The following is a 19,225-nucleotide window of genomic DNA, read 5'->3' on the forward strand; positions in this document are numbered from 1 at the left end:
AGCCAAACCACAGCCTAATCATTACACCAGCCCTCAGCCCAACAGCCCCTCAGGGCCCAGGAGCTGTAGGGTCCGCCTGAGACCTGCAACCAACACCCACAAGCCAGCTCTGGTCATCACACCTGCACCTTAGACCACAGCGGGTGGAAAGTCCAGACTTTCCTTACAACTGCTTTTCCCAGTGACCCACCTCACTGGGTTGACAGCATTTAATCTTCCCGTGTATGTCTTTCCCCAGAGGAGAAACCCTGTTAAGCATGTGAATAAACAGGAGTCTGCCTGGCCAGGGGCTCTTCATGTGTGTGCAACATTAGGATTCTGGCCAACACGCAATATTCAAGTCTCCAGTGAGCTCGTTTGACTTGACTCAATCCACTTGAACTGAACACTACAGAGTATTGACCACCTTATTCTATCCTCGGGCTGCAAAGCAGATACTTTACAGCACTGTGCCGTTGACTTCTGACTACAATCCTGCAGTAGGAATTATTATCCCCATTTTATAGATGGGGAAACCAAGGTTCAAGAGACTTGTCCAAGATGACACGGTTTAATTAACTTTAGATGCACATGAAAAAAACCCAAGTTTGGGCACCTGCAGAACACAGCATGTGGTGACCCTACTATCATGTCTCCCATTCTTCAGAAGTCACAGTTAAGCCATGCCTGTATTCCCAACTCACAGAAACTGTGGGATAATAAACGCGTGCTCTTTTAAATGGTTAAATGTATGGCAATTTGTTGCGCAGCAATAGATAACTGCCTACCCTGCAGGAAGAGTGACCTTTAAAAATATGAACTGGACTGTGGTCCCTCTCCTGCTGGTTCCCCCATCGGGCTGCAGAAGAAATCTCAGACTATATCCCTCTGCTTGCAAGTCCCTGAAGAGCTATCCTCTCCAGCCTTCCACCCTCAGTTGTGCCTCTCTCCTCCCGAGCTAAAGCCACCAGCGGCCACCATCGAGTCCTTTCCTTTCCTTCTGCCTTCATGGGGCACAGCCTGAGGGCACCACGCAGACCTCCACTCACAGCGCGCAGGAGAGCTTCTGCTCACGGCTCCCCAGGACACCTGGCGGGGAGCAGCCTGGTGCCCACCCTGGAGGGAGGCCCACTTCCCCTCTGAGCACTCCCCCTCACTGCCTTCCTCAGGCGCGGAGGTGTGGGGGCCCTCCCACCAGGACCCCTCAGCCAGCCTTCCTTTTCCACTGCCGCCTGGTTGGAAAGGTAGCCGACACTGATGCTCTGAGAAGCTGAGCAATAACCTGCTCACAATCACAAAAGCGAAGCTGTAATTCAAGGTCATGTGTGAATCCAAGTTCAGAGCTGTTTTTACTTAGAGTCTTCCACCACAACGCACTCCCGACTTCCCCTCTGGGGCTGAGCGTTGCCCCAGCTGCAGTCTCTGCTTTTCCTGGGGCCCCATTCGGCCTCCTGGACTGAACTGCAGCTCTGGGCAGGACCAGGAGGCTCCTTGGGAGTCGTGCCCTCCGGGAGCTGGCTCCCTCAGGAAGGAGCACCGCCGGCGACCAACGGCTGGAGTAGGACAGAGTGGGCTGTTTCCCCCACTGGATCGCAAGTTCCTGGCTGTGGGATCTGTCCTGGGGACTCTGCAGCCCCCATAAGTGTGTGAGCAAGGGACTGCGCTACAATCCTTACTGGTCCGTTTCTTCTTGTCCCCACCCTCTCTGTTTCCTACCTTCTGGATTCCTAGTGTTCCCCCAGTAGGATTCTTGTATTCCAAAAGCTTGACTGGGCAGAGCCCTAGGAGACCACGGTGGAGCCCTTGTGGCACAATCCAGAGCAGTAAAGCCCAAAGCCTGCTGGGCATCAGGGATGGTGATATTATCGAACATCCCGACCCCTGCCCAAGATGAGTCTCTCACATTGCTCTTTCATATGAACAGGAAGAACCAGTTCCTTCCAAACCAGAAGCAACTTGGCACAAGTAGAGGTTTGCCCTCACATAGAAATGGTGTGGGGGGCACTGGGGAGTGAACCCGGGGTGCTCTACCTGTAAACTACATCCCCAGGGACACTTTTCTTCTTCTTCTTCTTTTTTTTTTTTTTATTTTGAGGCAGAATCTCAAACTGGTCTCCAATTTTTGATCCTCCTGCCTCAGCCTCCCAAGTCCCTGGGTTTCCAGGTGAGCGCCACCATGCCTGACTCCCCTCTATCTATTAGTCTTAATTGGAAACTCTCCTAAGTATAAACGAGAGCTATTATTTCAACAAGTAGTTGGAATAATAATACAGGTGCAGAGGGAAGCCCAGCAGTCTCACCACCTGCCTGTGAGCCTGGTGCTGGAGGTGGTTATAAATAAGCGAGGTGAGTTATGGAAGAGGAAGTGACATGGTGCCATGGGAACCACAGTTATTTTTGGCATCACAAGACGGTGTTTGAACTTGGGCAGCACCAGAAAGGGTCTCTTTCCATAACTGATGCTATGCCGTCCTCCCCTCATGGGCCCTCATGGCCAGTGTTTGGAGGGTGGACGTGGCCAGGCCAGCCTGAATGTTCTTCCTGCCGTCAGTGATCACAGGAGACAGCAGGAAAGCCCCCAAGACGCGGCCACTTTGCTTTCCTGGCTGAGAACCTCAGATGAGTACAGAGCTCACGTGAGGACCACACTGCTGGGGAGTGGAGTTGTCGCTTCATCAGAAGGTCTCGGAGAGGTGTTCGCACTGTCCACACTCTCCACTTACATTCCTAAATAGTCCTCGTGCCTGCCCTGCTGGTGGGTTCTTGGCCTCATTGACTGGTCCTGGAGAGAGAGGTGACCAGGTCCACCTGCCCCTAGGGTCTTCCTAACTGTGATGCTCCATACCTACACGGACAGCGGATCCAATGTCCCAGATCTGCAGTCCCTCCTCTACCGGAATGAGCTTTGCTTAGAGGGTGGCCACCCAAGTGCAGGGCCCAGATCCAGCTTGGACTGCCACCAGTTCTACGACTCTTGATCTCCTCTCTCACGCTGTAACTTGTTGCCCTCCACCTTGACCCCGTCTGTTGATTTCTTCATTCGTTGTTCTGACCAGTCTTTCTTCCTCTCTCTGTCTTCAGTTTAATAATTTATGAAGTACACAAGCATCATTCTGGGAAAGAGTCTAGATTTTCAGGTCAATTCTCGTCGTTATCAAGCACAGGAGGTTCTCAGAGTCCTCTCAGAGTGGACTTGGGAAGCAGTGGTCTACAGAAAGCCCCGAGAGGCATCCAGCCCCGTCGGTGCTGCAGTGAGCTTCTGGAAGTCCTTCCAGCTGTGTGTCACTCTTCTGCCAACCACACACACAGGGGACAGCCCCGGGAAGAGTCCTGGATGCTGGACTGAGATCCTTCAGTTCTATTTTAGTGTTTCCAATGGAGAACTCAGCAACTCCCAGCGTTTGAGGACCTCTGTGTCCTCACCTGCCACAGGAAGGTCTGGACAACCTGATCACCGAGCTGCCTGTTGCTCCAACAGTTGACATTTCCTGCTTCCTTTTTTTGGCTCAAGTCATTCTTACTTCTTGGAATTCTCTGCTGAGTCTTCTCCAATCACTTTTTCTCCTACCTCTCAGGTTTGTCTCTAAAGATCCTGCCTGGCCTGGAAAGCACGGTCCACGCACTCCCTCCCGGGTGACATGACACCCGTCGCCCTGTGAGTCCTCTGTCTCCAGAACACAGCCCTAAGCGCACACTTGCCCTCTGTGGAGACTTGGTGTTCTCCTCACAAGGTCACAGACTCCTCCACACAGGACTGAGCTCTGTGTCACATGGAGGGTGAGAAATAGGTGAAGGAGCACAGAAGGTCCAGTGACCACCACTAGATGAGGAATGAGCACATGCTGCCCCTGCTGCTGGCAGTCACCCCCTGCCCTGGAAAAATGGTGCAACAAGCCTGCATTTATTAGCATCCAAGCTGCACCCACGGTGGCGTGTTTCCACCTGGGGGGGCGACAGCTGGGCCTTGCTCAGCCGAGAGCGAGACTCCTGGTCCTGCCCCTGCCTGTGCCCATGGCCAGGTCCTGGGGCGGAGACCCCTGGGGCTGCTTCCTCTCCATCACCTTCCACATCTGCTGCACAGCAGAAGCTTGCTTACCGCCATGGCATGTTAATGTGTCTCAGGAATGCATGACTCAGGGCCTGACGTCAGGCGGTGTGCTCAGGCGGGTCACCCCATCCCAAACCCCACCTGCACCCCACTTCCCGCTTCACTCCAAGAGCCTGGCAGGCTGTGTGGACAGAAGTAAGCAGAATGTTCAAAGCTGATGGGAAATTAAATCTGCCCTAAGTGCAGCACAGCCTCCTCTCCAGAGACTTGAATTCCATATTTCATATATTATTACGACGTTACGGACAGAGGTCATTTTCTGAAATAACATAACTAGACCAGTTGTTCCAACTTTTTGGTCTCAACACCTGTTTATACAATAACATAATCTACAGCAGTCATTTTCAAACTTTTTGGTTCCAAGACCATTTTAGACTAAAAAATATTGAGAAGGTTGGGAACTCCAGAAAGGGTCTTGGAAACCTCAGGGGTCCTCAGACCACATTTTAAGGACCAGCGATATAGATTGACAAAACTTTTGGCAAGATGTTAATTTGCAAATCTTTATCGTTATGAATGCCCGAGGTTGAAAGTAAACAGCTTGCATTTAACCAAGACGTATTATTGATTAAATAATACTTATTATTAAGTATTAGTAAGATAGTCACCCGAGCATAAAGCAGCTCACAGTGAAGCAGAAACGGCTGGAAACTCAGTGTTTTCATTCACGCAGGATGCTAGGTTCTTGGTGTGCAGGCTCCTGAAGGTTCAACTTTAACTTTCACTATGCAACGTCCCCTGCCTTGTCTCTTGTCAACAGGGGCAACAGTAAAGTGAGGGACGCTCAGGTTCCCCACGGTGACTGTTTTGTGTCCGGGCTGGGCTGGAGGTAGCCCCTGGCTTGCAGGGTGTCCTGCTGCCTCCTGTTCTCCAGCCTTCTCCTCCGCTTTCTGCCTGAGCCCCCCAGGGACCAGTGGCTGCCTTGCCCTGAGGTGTCCACTAGGTCTGGCCAATGGAGCCCAAACAGGAAGCAGGAGCTGGCCACTGGCTCCTCCCTGTGGGGTCACCTGGGGCTGTGTCCTTCACCAAGGTTGACTGCTCCCCTCTGGCGGCCCCTCTGCACGGCTCTCTCTCCTGGCAGTTTCTTCCTCTCTGGTTCTTTGGGCCAGTAGTAGTTCTGCGATGTGGGGCTGGGCTAGTCATGCCCTGCGCCCGCCCCTCCCCTCTTTCACTCTTCTCTTTATAAGCAAAACATCCTAGACTCATTCTAAGTTGAGGGAGCCCTCGGTTTCTCAGTAATGCCCTGATTCATACTTATTAAAAATTACCTATAGATCATTGGAAAAATTTTAAGTCTGTCCAGTCCACTCTTGTGCTGTTGCTCCTGGCTCCTGGCCTCCTCCCTGGACTCCCAGCCTGGCAAGTGGTGAAGACCTGTGGGTCGGGGGACACCCGTGGGTGGGTGGATGCCAATGGGTGGGTGGGTGGACACCCGTGGGCGGGGTCACACACGTGCACACGGGATGCAAGACTGGGTGTGGTCGCCAGCCAGGTGGTCAGCCTAAAGGGCCCAGATGCCCTGTTCCCTGCCAACTCTGCGGCTGACATGAGGGGGTGAGAACAACCAGTCGACTGGACTCCTCACTGCCTTCTCGGACAGGGCTCTGAGAGGCCAGGGCTGGAACCATCCCGGGACTGGCCTTCTCCCAGGATGGCTCATCCGAGAGCAGCTGAAAGGCATGTGCTGCTTAAAAATCACGAAGAATGATCATTTTTAAAATCTGCTTTTATCCACTCATTTATATTTTAAAAAATTCTTCAGGGAGCTTCTATGATTTGACATTCATTCCTCCGTCCATTGTAGGTCAGGACCTTGTTCTACACGATCCTCTTTAATTCTTCTCCCTCCAGTTCCGTCCCATTCATAAGCCGAGGAGGTGACTTCAGGAGGTGGCTTCAGGAGGTGACTTCAGGAGGTGGCTTCAGGAGGTGACTTCAGGAGGTGGCTTCAGGAGGTGACTTCAGGAGGTGGCTTCAGGAGGTAGCTTCAGGGGTGGCTTCAGGAGGTGGCTTCAGGGGGTGGCTTCAGGAGGTGACTTCAGGAGGTGGCTTCAGGAGGTAGCTTCAGGGGTGGCTTCAGGAGGTGGCTTCAGGAGGTAGCTTCAGGGGTGGCTTCAGGAGGTGGCTTCAGGAGGTGGCTTCAGGGGGTGGCTTCAGGGGGTGGCTTCAGGGGGTGGCTTCAGGAGGTGGCTTCAGGGGGTGGCTTCAGGAGGTGGCTTCAGGGGGTGGCTTCGGGGGGTGGCTTCAGGGGGTGGCTTTAGGAGGTGGCTTCGGGGGGTGGCTTCAGGAGGAATTGCAGGCCCAGCAGCTCTGTTTCTTAGGACTGTCACTGCTGGTTAACCTTCTCCATCTGCGGCACATGGTTTTAGAGTATGATTTACATCTGGAATGGAGGTCCCTGGGGGGTTAAGGGAGCTGCTGCTACCAGGGAAGCAAGTTGAGAGAGCTGCTGAGAGCTGCAGGCAGCAGGGCGGCCGGGGCCACTGGAAGCGGAGAATGGGGTCCTCCCGGCTGTGTGCGGATTCTTCTCTCAGCAGCCTCTCCCTGCCCTGGGCCCAAATCCAGTGGTCTCTTGGTGACTTGGGGCCCATTAGACATCCCAGGTGGCTCTGGTGTCTAAGGCCTCTTCCTTCCCAAGTCCCTGTTGCAGCTGGCATGCATTTTATGCAGAATCTGGATCCTGGATCCAGCCCAGGCTCCGCAGAGCGTCCCTTGCAGAGGTGACAGTGAGGCTGACTCTGGTCCACAGCTTGCTGGGCCCACAGAGCTTTCTTGGTGGGAGCTGGAGCCAGACGCCGGTGGCCTTTCCCCTCTGCCGCCCTCTGCACTCACACACTCCACATCCCTGGCAGCTTCGGATAGGAGCTGTGACAACAGGACCGAGCCCTGTCATCCTCCATAATTAGCCAGGCTAGCGAGGCTGCTGTAATATCAGTGCATCCGCAGTGCTCTCGCACCTAATAAATTATTCACGCCGCTGAAGTGTAATCGGCTGTCACGTTCAAAATAGGTCATTCGCGCTAAGGCTGCTGGAGGTGAAAATTTCACAGCAATGGTAACAAAGCCAAGTGCTTTGGTTTAAGCAAATCTCCGCAGAAAGTGGCTTCTCCAAGCAATCCTGTATTAAATGTCTTTAGCGGAACCCCAGCTATGGTTTCATTAGCGGCAGCAGGGCCATCCAGACAGCTGTCTGCGTGCAGCAGTGAGACCAGGGACAGTCTCTGCCTTAGCCTTTTCCCCTGTTGACACTCCCCAAGGAGCCTCCAGGGGCTGCTCGAGAAAGATAAATGTGAGCACTGGCCCCCGCCCCCACACACGAGGCTCAGTCAGAATCAGCAGGAAATCCAAGTCCACTGGGTGCGGGAGCCCCTGCACTTCGGTCCTCATTCACGGACATTTGGCCTCTTCACCACAAGACACCTGCCCTCTTGGTGGTGGACACGTCATTCCGCTCCAGTGCCCCGTGGAATCTGAGCAGGGGCTGCTCCCTTAGGACCTGGGAGGGTTTGTGGCGTTAGTGGGTGCTTTGAGGATATGAAGGACTGTCTTACAGGAAGAAGAGCAATTTCTCTGAGGATTAGAATACAGACGTGATGGAACACATAACTTGAAAGGTTTGAGTTAAAATAGAGTGAGCACGCGGTCGCGGGCTGTTGGCTGTTGCCTGGACGTGTGACTAGGGAGGCTGCCCCAGCTCCTTGGGAAGGGGAAGGGTCAGGGGCAGGGAGGGCCTTCAGCCACGGGGTGGACCCTGGCCGGCCTGCTGGGAGGAGGAGTCTGTGAACCACAGCCTGGGCACAGAGGCCGGAGCAGGAGAGAGCAGCCAGTGCAGGAGAGCCGGAGGAGGCAGAGCTGGCCTGTCACAGCCCTGCTCCCGGGAACCAGGCCCTCGCCCCAGCCACTCGCCCCGGAGCCGGCCAGGCTGCCCGGCCCTCCCTTGGCCCCTGTGATGCCCTGGAGCGGTTGCATGGCAGGTCTGGGACCAGCCCCCACAGCCCCCAGGTTCTGCTGCCCCGTCCCCACAGGCTGGGGCAGAGTCGGTGGGGGATTTTCGCCACGTCCCTGCAGCTTTGCAGTCAGAGGGCAGAGTGCTTCCAGTGCCTGTCTTCCAGTGCTCAGACAGGCTCACAGAGCCACCCGTCCACAGCTGGACTCCTGCTTCCCCACCGCAACCCCTGCTCGGCACAGCCTGCTCCTGCCCAGCTTTCCTCATCCCGGGAAAGGGTGAGGTTTTCCCTGCGGACACCCAGGACAAAGCGTCGCCCTGGCCCACTCCCCTGGTGTGCCTGAGCACAGGATCCCAGCAGTTCTGCCCCGGAGCATTCCAAGTCCCCTGACCAGCCTCTCTGCCTCCCCCCTTGCATCCTGTCTGTTTCCAAGGCCACACTAGAAGGATCCTTTCGCAAGGCAAGCCAGGTGCGCAGAGAATAAAAACTCCAGACCTCCCAGTCTCATCTCCGACCACCTGGCCTTGCTCCCCCTGTGCTCGGCCCCGGGTCTCCTTGCCGCTCCTGACCCCCACAGGTTGGCCCTCGACTGCCCTCAGCCTGTGGCCTGTGTCAGAACAGCCTTCCTGCTCGCCACCACACGCACCTCCCCTTCCGTGGTGTTCCTACGGGGTTGCGTGTCCGCCTCCCTCCGGTGCAGCCCAGTGTTGCTCACGAGGCTGAGCCTTTCCTGTAGTCACCGCTGCGTCCTGAGAGCCAGAAGAGAACTGAGCCCTGCTCACGGCAGGCTTTCAGCAGGTGCTCTTGGAAGAGTCCCATGTAGTCTCACAGATGCAGTTAGGAAGAAACGTCTCCCTAGGAGTAAGCTGGATACACCCAGCTTTGGCTCGGTCTAGACCAGCTCCTTAGAACCTCCTCTATCTCCTGTGGAGATTTGGTTCACTCCTGGTAAGGATGCATGGTTAAGGAAACGCAACTGCTCTGCAGGATTTTAGAATTGCCTAGGAGTTTCCTCTATTTTGGAATACTCATTCTGAACTATTTAAGTGAGGAGATCTATACATTTGTGCGTCTGCGTGTGTTGTGGTCAAACACAGGTAACAAAGTTTCACATCTTAGCCATTTTTAAGGGTACTGTTCAGTAGTGAAAAGTACATTCCCATTGTTCTGCAATGGCTTTCATTTTGCAAAACGAAACTCTATGCTTATTAAATAAAAATCCTCCTCCTCTCCTCTTCCCTGCTCCAGGTGACTTCCACCTACTTGCTGTCCCAACGATGGCTCTAGGTACCTCATATAAGTGAAATCACACAGGATCTGCCGTCTTTGAGACTGATTTTTGCTTTGCGTTGTCCTTAAGTCTCACCCTGTTGTAGCCTGTGTCAGAGTGTCACTCCTTAAAGCTGGAGAGCACTCCATCCAGGTCTGCGCCACATTCGCTCTCAAGGGACACTTAAGCTGCTTGCACCCCTTGGCCGTTGTCAATGACATTTCAAATACAGTGCACGCGCATCTTTTCAAGACCCTGCTTTCAATTTGCTTGGGTATATACCCAGAAGTGAGATCGCTGGATCGTATGGCAATGCTATTTCTAACTTTTTGAGGCATTGCCACACTATTTTCCATAGCAGCAGTACCATTTTACATGACCACTGTTTTGGTTTGGATCTGAACCGTGCATGTTCCCCACAGGCTTATGTGCTGAATGCATGTTCCCAATGCAGCCGTGTTCAGCGGTGGGACTTTTAGGCAATGACTGGATCATGAGGCTTCAGCCTCATTAGTGCATTGATCCATTTGATGAATTAATAATCTGAGTGATCCTGGGAGGTGTTGGAAACCATAGGCAGGTGGGGCCAGCTTGGAGGAAGCAGGTTTTAGGGGTGTGCCCTTGGGGACCGTATCTTGTCCCTAGACCCTTCCTTTCTCGTTCTTTCTCTGCCTCCTGGCTGCCATGAGATAAGCAACTCTGTTCCACCACACCCTTCTGCCATAATGGTCTGCTTTGCCTCAGGTCTGAAGCAATGGAGCCCGCCAACCCTGGACTGAACCTCTGAAGCCCTGAGCCAAAATAAACTTTTCCTCTTTAAGTTGTTTATGTCAGGTGTTTTGATCACAGCCATGAAAAGCTGACTAACTCACCACTAATTTACATTCCCACCAACAGTGCAACAGAGTTTCCTAAGTCTTTTTAGTAGAAAGATTTACTTCCCCCTACAGCAAGCCAGAACTGCTCAGAGATGCCTAATAGAGCTAAACATTCCTGCTTCTTCTAATGCTTAGCAACCAGGAGCTGAACAGCCCCTGCTAAATGTGCATGGGTGTGTGGCAGTGCTTTAGCTCTCTCCTGTCGTGTCTGTTTTGAAAAGGCTTCCTTGTTCTCAAATTAACATGCAGGCTGAGCAGACTCACGCCGGTCTGCCTTACAGACTTGGGGCAGTGGCAAGAGCCAGCACTGTTTTTGGAAGATCAAAACTCCACTAATCCCATGTAATCTTCTGCCATAAAGGTAATGTATTTCCAGTCTGTGGTTAAGCTTTGGGGAGATGCCCTCTGAGGCCTGGTGTCACTGCTCTCTGTGAACTGGGAGACTTGGTGTGTGGGAAAGCCCAGAAGACAGTCTTAGGTCCTGCTTGCTGACCAGCCATTCATTATGAGTGGGCCAAAGGGCTTCTGATCTCGCAGACCAGTGGGCCCTGGGGTCTCCTGGGAGAGAGGCCCTGGACTCTGCGGTGACTGTCTTCCTTCACCTTGTTTACTGTGGGCCAGGAGAATAGATCCTTGGCCTTCACCCCACCTCCAGCCAGAGAATTCTGTCTAAGGCCACTCATTTTTGTCACCCTTCCAATTGATGTTACAGAGAGAGATAAGGGGCTGATACGCACTCTCTCTAAGAGGGTATCGACATAACCATGGGGGTGAATCCCTCTCACCTAGGAACTCAATAAGGAGAAGACCCTCCCAGCAGATGCAAAGAGGGGCTCAGGAAGAGATGGCTCAGAAGTTCTCAGTGACTTAGGAGGGAAAAGGATCTGGAAGCTGACGCCTCACTCAGGGTTTGGCAGGCCTTCTCTCGAAAGCGCCAGATAAGTATTTAAGGCTTTGTGGGCCAAGAGGTAAAAAGAAGGAAATTATGTAGATCATATAACCAGAAAGAAAGCAAACTTTCTCAAAATTTTTATTGACATAATTCAAAATATAATAATTGAGCACCATTTTTGGGGCAATAATGGTCTACTAAAGAGAGGAATGAATGGAATGTTTTATCTTCGAGATAACATTTTCCGTAACTGAGATTCCAGGTTTGTACCTCGCACTGAATCAATTGCACATGCTCACTCTCCTGCCGCCAGCTGGATCTGGCCTGCAGACCCTGATTTGTCAGCCCCTGCCTGGAACAAGAGCAGGGCAGAGAGCCTCTGACTGGCCACGGGCAGTCCCAGCATTACCTGTGGGTTCTGAAGGCCTTAACCAAGATCTTTCTGGGCTTATTGTCAATGTTAGGAAGACCTAGGGGTTTTCTGTCCTCTGCATTGTGATCCCTACGTAAATGACAAGATGTGCTGTGTTTTCACATACGGAAGATGGGCCTACGACACACCACCTGCTGACTGCCAGGTGTAGAAGGTCGGGTGGTCCATTCCTGATCGGCCCTGCTTCAGCTGTTATTGCTGACCTCACTGGCTGGTGGGGAGCCCTGGTCAGAACTTTCACTAGTGGAGCTCAGTGAATGGTCAGTTCCTGGAGGGCTGATTCTATGCACCTGTCCTCTTGCCCTTGTGGTGGTGTACTGAGGACCAGGGCTAGAGTTTGTCCTCTGTATGTCTGCGTGCCATGAGCATCTTCACGTGCCAATGCACATAAGCAGATTGTCATCGTTCCCTCCAGGAGATCTTACCAATGGAAATATTTAAAGATCAATGGAAGAGTAAATGAACACAAAGGGCCTCCAAAGGGAAAAGCGGAGAGGCTGCATTTGAAATCTTCGTCATTGTCCCAAGAGGGTGCCGTGACATGAGTGTGTGTGTGTGACTATATATGTGTATACATATGATCGAAGTTCTCCATGGGGGCTGACTTCAAACTAGAAGTCTTCAACACACATGGAAAGGTCAGCCTTCCTCAGATCACCTTTCTAAAAGAGCTCTGGGGAGTGGAGAGAGTTGGCAGTGACTGTGATACATTCGCCACGGTAAATATTTACCCAGGAAATAGGTCCTGCTGAAGATGCCGTCAAGGGGTGATTCTTCACCTCCAGCATTCAAGGACAGAGCAACGGGCCCCTCTCCACAGAAAACTTCCATCGTGCGGTTACCCTTCAATACCAGGCAAAGGAGAGCATGTTGTGACAGTGACAGGAAGTAGGGAAGAAATCGTGAACGAGGCTGTGCCAAGCAGGGAGGCTATTCCCAGCCCTGCCTCGGTCACGTGGTGAGGATCAGAGGGCAGCCAGGCTTGCTGTCCTTGAGCCAGAGGCATCGCTAGAGTCCTGGGAAGTGAGCAGTCTCAACAGTCCTGCTCTAATCAGCTGTGTCTTTGATTAAGCTGGCTCGTCCTGTGACAAAAACCAGGAGTAGGAGAGGGCAACTGTGTCGACTTGGAAAGCTGGGACAGCTGAGACCATCACAGTTAGATAAGAGCTGACCTTTGTGTCATGAGCCCTGAATGAGTTTTAGTTGCATCATACATTATCTCCTCAGCTATTTTGTGAAGGGACAAATGTCATCATTGTTATCATCATCACCACCATCATCATTATCACCAACACCATCACCACCACTACCACTATTGCTACCACCACTGTCACCACCATCACCACCATGACCATCATATCACCAACACCAACACCACCACTACCACCATTACTACCACCACCGTCACCACCATCACCACCATGACCATCATATCACCAACACCATCACCACCACTACCACCATCACCACCACTACCACCACCATCATCATAATCACCAACACCATCACCACCACTACCACCATCACCATTACTACCACCATCATTACCACCACAATTGTCATCATCACCACCATCACCATCACCACCACTACTACCATTACCATTACTACCACCATCACTATCACTACCACCATCACTATCACCACCACCATCATTATCACCATCACCATAACCATTACTACCACCATCATCATCACCACCACGATTGTCATCATCACCACCATCATCACCATTACCAACGCTATCACCACCACTATCACCATCACCATTACTACCCCCACCATCATCACCACCATCGCATCCTCACCTCATATCATTATTAATATCATCATCGCCACTACCATCATTATCATAATCCCCATGTGGAAGGAGGAATTGAAGCTTCTGAAGGGTTAGATAATTTTGACTAATGTCAAACAACTAGTAAGTTGAACTCGGTAGTTTGAATTCAAATACTTTATCCATTCTGTAGCCTATTGCTACTTTCCCTCAGTTTGGAGTCTGAATAGTAAAAATCAAAGACTGAAGAACAGCAGTAGCTTCAGAGTCTCTGTGTGCAGAATGCCTAGTACAGCCCCAGGCTGGGGAAGGTGCCTGGCCCTGCTCTGGAAATGCTGGCAGGCTGAGCCACGATATGCGCCCCGATTGCAGAGTGCACATCACTCAGAACAGCAGCGCTCCCTAAAGAGGCTGTTGTTAGGCTTCATGGTGAGACTTTAAGTTTTGATGGTTTTTGATTCTGAGAGATGCTAATGGAGCCCACGGCACGTGCACCAGAACTTGAGAAGAGTTTGTTTCCCAGGGTGTCAGTCACATAAGCTGCCTACGGGAGTAAAGAGCACCTTCCGCAAAGCACACTTGCACATTGAATCTCAGGCATGTTTTTTTACATGTCACTCCACAGTACCTCGTGTTGTTATCGATGGACGGAAAGGATCCTACTACAGAAAACGCTCCGTGTTTGTTCCCGCTGGGGCTTTCCGAAGGCCAACTTCCAGAGGACAGAAGGCCGAGTCGACAGCTCAGCCAGCTGACAGCTTGCGATCTGAGACGTCATTCTCCCCTCGTTGTGGAGCTCATGACTACCAGCTCTGAATAGATGATACAGAGTGGGGTCCAGCGGAGCCTGAGTCCCAGGGTGCAAACAGGGCCGCCCTCCACTCCCCACAGGCCACACAGGAGGGAGCTGCACAGAACACGAAGACCTGCGGACCTCCTCCCCACTCACCAGCTTCCCCATCAGCGAAAACCTTCCCAAGTCTGATGTGAGTGCTTTCTCTTCCATCACCGGAAAAACAGACTCGCCGCCCCCGCCCCCACGCACTCATGGTCACCTCGCTTTTATATTCTACATTTTAAGATCTGTACCTTGTATCCACCATCGTCTCCTTCACCTGTTCTGTCCCATCATCCCTACGTGGGATCCCTAAAAAACCTAAACTCACCAACAAACATACTATTTATAGTATCCTTGAAATAATTTTCTGTGCTTTTAGAGTTCTATTCTTTTGAGAAAAGTAGTAGATAAATGATTAGCGATAACATTCATTATTATTATTAATGATGATGTCACGTAATAAGCTTTCCACTATGATCGCCAGCCTATTTCAATGCACCCATGTCAAGTTCTTTGAAATATCTGCAGAGATCTTCAACTCTACTACGGAGCAATAGTAACAAAAACGGCACAGTATTGGCACCAAAATAGACAGGTAGGCCAATGGTACAGGAGAGAAGACATGGAGACAAACCCACATAAATACAGTCACCTCATACTAGACAAAGATGCCAAAACAAACAATGGAGAAAAGACAGTCTCTTCAACAAATGGTACTGGGAAAATGGAAAATTCATATGCAGAAAAATGAAATGAAACCCCTACCTCTCACCCTGCACAAAACTCAACTCAAAATGGATCAAGGACCTAGGAATTAGACCAGAGACCCTGCACCATATAGAAGAAAAAGTAGGCCCAAATCTTCATCATGTCAGCTTAGGACCAGATTTCCTTAACATGACTTCCAAAGCACAAGAAATAAAAGCAGGAATCAATAAATGGGATAGATTCAAACTAAGAAGCTTTTTCTCAGCAAAGGAAATAATTAACAATGTGACGAGAGAGCCTACAGAGTGGGAGGAAATCTTTACCACGCACACTTCAGATAGAGCACTGATGTCCAGAATCTATAAAGAACTCAAAAAACTTTACACCAAAATACAAATAACCCAATCAATAAAGGGGCTAGGGAACTGAGCAGACACTTCACAGAAGAAGATCTCCAAGCAATCAACAGATAGGTGAAAAAATGTTCGACATCTCTAGTAATAAAAGAAATGCAAATCAAAACTACCCTAAGATTCCATCTCACCCCAGTTAAAATGTCTATTATCAAGAATACAAGCAACAATAGGTTGATGAGAAGAATGTGGGGAAAAAGGTACACTCATACATTGCTGGTGAGGTTGCAAATTAGTGCAGCCACTCTGGAAAGCAGTGGAGATTCCTTAGAAAACTTGGAATGGACCCACCATTTGACCCAGCTATCCTACTCCTTGGCCTATACCCAAAGGACTTAAAATCAGCATACTACAGTGACACAGCCACATCAATGTTTATAGAAGCTCAATTCACAATAGCTAGATTGTGGAACCAACCTAGATGCCCTTCAATAGATGAATGGATAAAGAAACTGTGGTATATATACACAATGGAATATTATTCAGCCACAAAGAATAAAATTATGGCATTTGCAGGTAAATGGATGGAGTTGGAGAATATCATGCTAAGTGAGATAAGCCAATACCAAAAAACTAAAGACCGAATGTTTTCTCTGATAAGTGGAGGATGATAAAAAATGGGGTGGGGAGTGGGTAAGGGAAAAATGGAAGAAGGATGGATTGTGTAGAGGGGGTAGGGGGTGGGGGGAAAGAAAGATAATGGAATGAGACAAACGTCATGACCCTATGTACACGTATGATTATATAAATGGCGTGACTCTACTTCGTGTACAACCAGAGAAAGTTGTGCCCCATTTATATACAATGAATCAAAAAAAAAAAAAAAAAAAAAAAAGAAAGAAAGAAAGAAAGAAAGAAAGAAAGGAAGGAAGAAAAGAAAAAAGAAATATCAGAACTGAAAACTTGGGACTTAATGGATTAACTGTCGTTTGCCTGAAGCATACATTAGGTTAGGCATGAAAAACTTCAGAGTCCACCTGTGGAGGAGCGAGGATGCTATAAATAACACTGATGCACCTTCTGTGGCCAACTGGACATCATCTCTGCCTGTTTCGTTTCTTCATGATACTGCGGTGGAACCAGGTGCTCCACCACTGAGCTACACCCCCAGCCTTTTCTACTTTTTATTTTGAGACAGTGTCTCCTTAAGTTGCTGAGGCTGGCCTTGCTTATGATCCTCCTGCCTCAGCCTCCCAAGTCTCTGGGATTACAGGCATGCACCACCACACCTGGCTCCTTATCTCTGCCTTCCGATTGCTATTGCAGCATGGGTCAAATCTTTCTCTTACAAACATGGAAACGAGAAGGAGTAGCTTGTTGTCCCCATGACAGGAGGCCCCAGGTGGTGGGTGAGATGTCTCCGTCTACACCACACAGTGGAGGTGACTCAGTGTGTGACCTGCGTGGCACCCTGGCTTGGAGGGAGCTCAGGTTCTCCTCTCAGCCTTCTTTCCTCCCAGGGTGCACAGGTGCCTCGAGACCCCCAGGCCCTCCAGACGCCCGGGGAGCAGCACGGGAGAGCCTGGACCCCCGCTTCATGTGGGGGACTTGTGGGTGTGTTGGGGTCCCACCTTGCCCTATGTGGGTCCCTTTCTTCTTTCACTTGACTTGCTAGGACGGTCCACTCATTTGTTTTTTCTTCCTGTCCAATTGTCCTACTTTCCTTCTGGTCCTTGAAGCAGTCATTTTAATTTGGCTCAACCTTTTCCTCCTTGAGCGTCTCTTCTGGAATCAACTTAATAGGCAACTTCTTAGTTAAACCCCACGGCTTTTGGCAAACAGTCAACAGGCAAAATCTAGCCATCCGAAAATAAGCCAGAGGCTGAACAAGCTGGCGCTTGCTGAGCACAGGGAAGCACACAGGGCCTGGTGAACTGGATGGGTCGCGTCTTCAACAGGCCTGTTGGCATCAGCGAATGGCTTCACAAGGAGGAGAAAGAACAGTCCTCGCCATTTACCTCCGGTGGTCACAGCGACCGCACGTTTCTCTTCCCGTCTTTCTTTACAAGAGCACCAGGTGCGCGATGGGCTGGCACAGACTCCAGGGTTCCAGGCCGCGTCCTGCAGAAGCACCCTCGAGTGCTCCTTCCACTTCGCCTGCGGAGCTCAGACCCGGCGGGCTGCTCGCGGAGGTATTACCCTGACCGTTTAAGATGCCTGGCCTGTACCGGGGCCCCTTTCAGCGCTGGGCTCATCTGCATAGGTTACCCTGAGGTCACTGAGGCCATAAATAAGAGGGGGGACTGGTGGCTAGACAGCCTGCATAGCTGCAGTGTGAGGCGCTATTTTAGTGTGTGTCCCTGAAGTGACACTGCTTCTTTGGCACCAGTCAAAGAAAGCTTCCTAGACATCTATGGGAAGAGAGTGTTTTCCAGTCATCCAAGGCTGAGTCAGGCAGGCAAGAATTACCGAGGGGAGGTCTGTGTGCCGGTGACCCGGCCGGAAAGACTCCCAGCCAAAGTGTATCCAGGAGCCCAAGGGGGGATGGATCCAGCAATCTTGGCACACGGTGACAGCAGAGTAATCAATTCCCTTCAGCCCAAGAATCTAGGACAGCCTAGCCCTGTCCCTTCTGCTGTGCCACTACTTGGGTCCACTCAGGAACCCCAGATATTCCTTTGGAAAGATTCGACACAGTTAAGGAATGACGATTGTTTCGGCTTATGTGATGCAAACTGCGGCAGGACCCAGCAGAAAGCCCACCGCCTTCCACCCCGGCGCCTGCACTTTCAGGTTCTATTTCTCTGATTTTTTTCCGTGAAGGGGTTGACAACTAATCTAAACTGTCACAATTTACTGGCTGTGTATGCATATCTTTATTTTCCTTCCTTGCCCCGTATTTTCTTTTAGGGATTGAACTTGGGGTGCTCTACCACTGAGCTACATCCCCAACTCTTTCCCTTTTTTAATTTTGAGACAGTGTCTCACTAAGTTGCTAGAACCTCCATAAGTTGCTGAGGCTGGCCTCAGACTTGTGATCCTCCTGCCTCAGCCTCCCAAATCGCTGGGATTATAGGCATGCACCTGACTTGCTCTTTTCCTTCTCTCTCTCTCTCTCTTTGGGGTACCCGGGATTGATCCCAGTTGTGCTTAAACATGGAGCCACATCCCCAGGTCTTTTTTATTCTTTATTTTGAGACAGGGTCTCACTAAGTTGCTGAAGGCCTCACTAAGTTGCTAAGGCTGACCTCAAATTTGCAATCCTCCTGCCTCAGTCTCCTGAAATGCTGAGATTACAGGCTTGTGCCATTATGCCCAAATCTCTTTCTTTCTCTCTCTCTTTCTTCCAATTTTGGAAGGGGCAAATGTAATTTAGTATACAGTATCAAAATATACTGGATTTCAACAGATTGTGTAATTGTTTACCTATTTTTTAAAAACTACCTTGGCTTCATAACAGTCTCTAAAGACACAAAGTGGCCAGCACCCTGATGGCAGTTCTTTCTTGACAGGCCTTTTGCAATCCCACTGCCTGCTCGGAGTCCACGTTCCCTTTGAAAGAGGAAGAGTCTGACTGGCAGCCTGGGGAAAGGTTAGCGGCTGAGTCAAGAGGTGGCCTTGCACCCGCTCCCCTGCGGGTCTCTTCAAGAGCCGCCTGCAGCCCTGGTCCATGGACCTCCCCTTGCCAGCTCATGTCTCCCTGGCGGGCTCTGCCTTCGCTGGGGAGGTGGCACTGACTTTCTGGGACACTGTTACTCAGGAGAGGGCCTCTCTGCGATGCGGTGCCGTCCCAGCTCCGGGGCACGTCAGAAGATGTGGCACGAGTCTTGCTGTTCCTGTGGCCACGAAGCGGGATCTTATCAGGTTTGCCAAGGTGCAGGGAACAGGAGCCCGAGAGTCCTTTGCACATGTGCTGTAAGCCCGCCATGTCTCCTGCTCTGCTGGCAGCTGGACAGCGGATCCCTGAGCAGGCTGCACGTGCAGGCAGCTGGCCCGGCCTCTCTGAGGAAGGAGGCCACTGCGGCTCTAACTTGTGCTC

The 19,225-nt window shown here is 51.0% G+C and overlaps 1 protein-coding gene across 3 annotated transcripts in view; it reads right to left on the reverse strand.

Annotated features, from left to right (window-relative positions):
* Positions 1 to 19,225, reverse strand: part of Ripor2 (RHO family interacting cell polarization regulator 2) — a 104,852-nt gene that overhangs the window by 82,323 nt on the left and 3,304 nt on the right. The window lies entirely within an intron of this gene.

This window comes from Sciurus carolinensis, chromosome 7 (assembly GCF_902686445.1).
Source record: "Sciurus carolinensis chromosome 7, mSciCar1.2, whole genome shotgun sequence".
In the NCBI taxonomy this organism is placed as follows: Eukaryota; Metazoa; Chordata; class Mammalia; order Rodentia; family Sciuridae; genus Sciurus; species Sciurus carolinensis.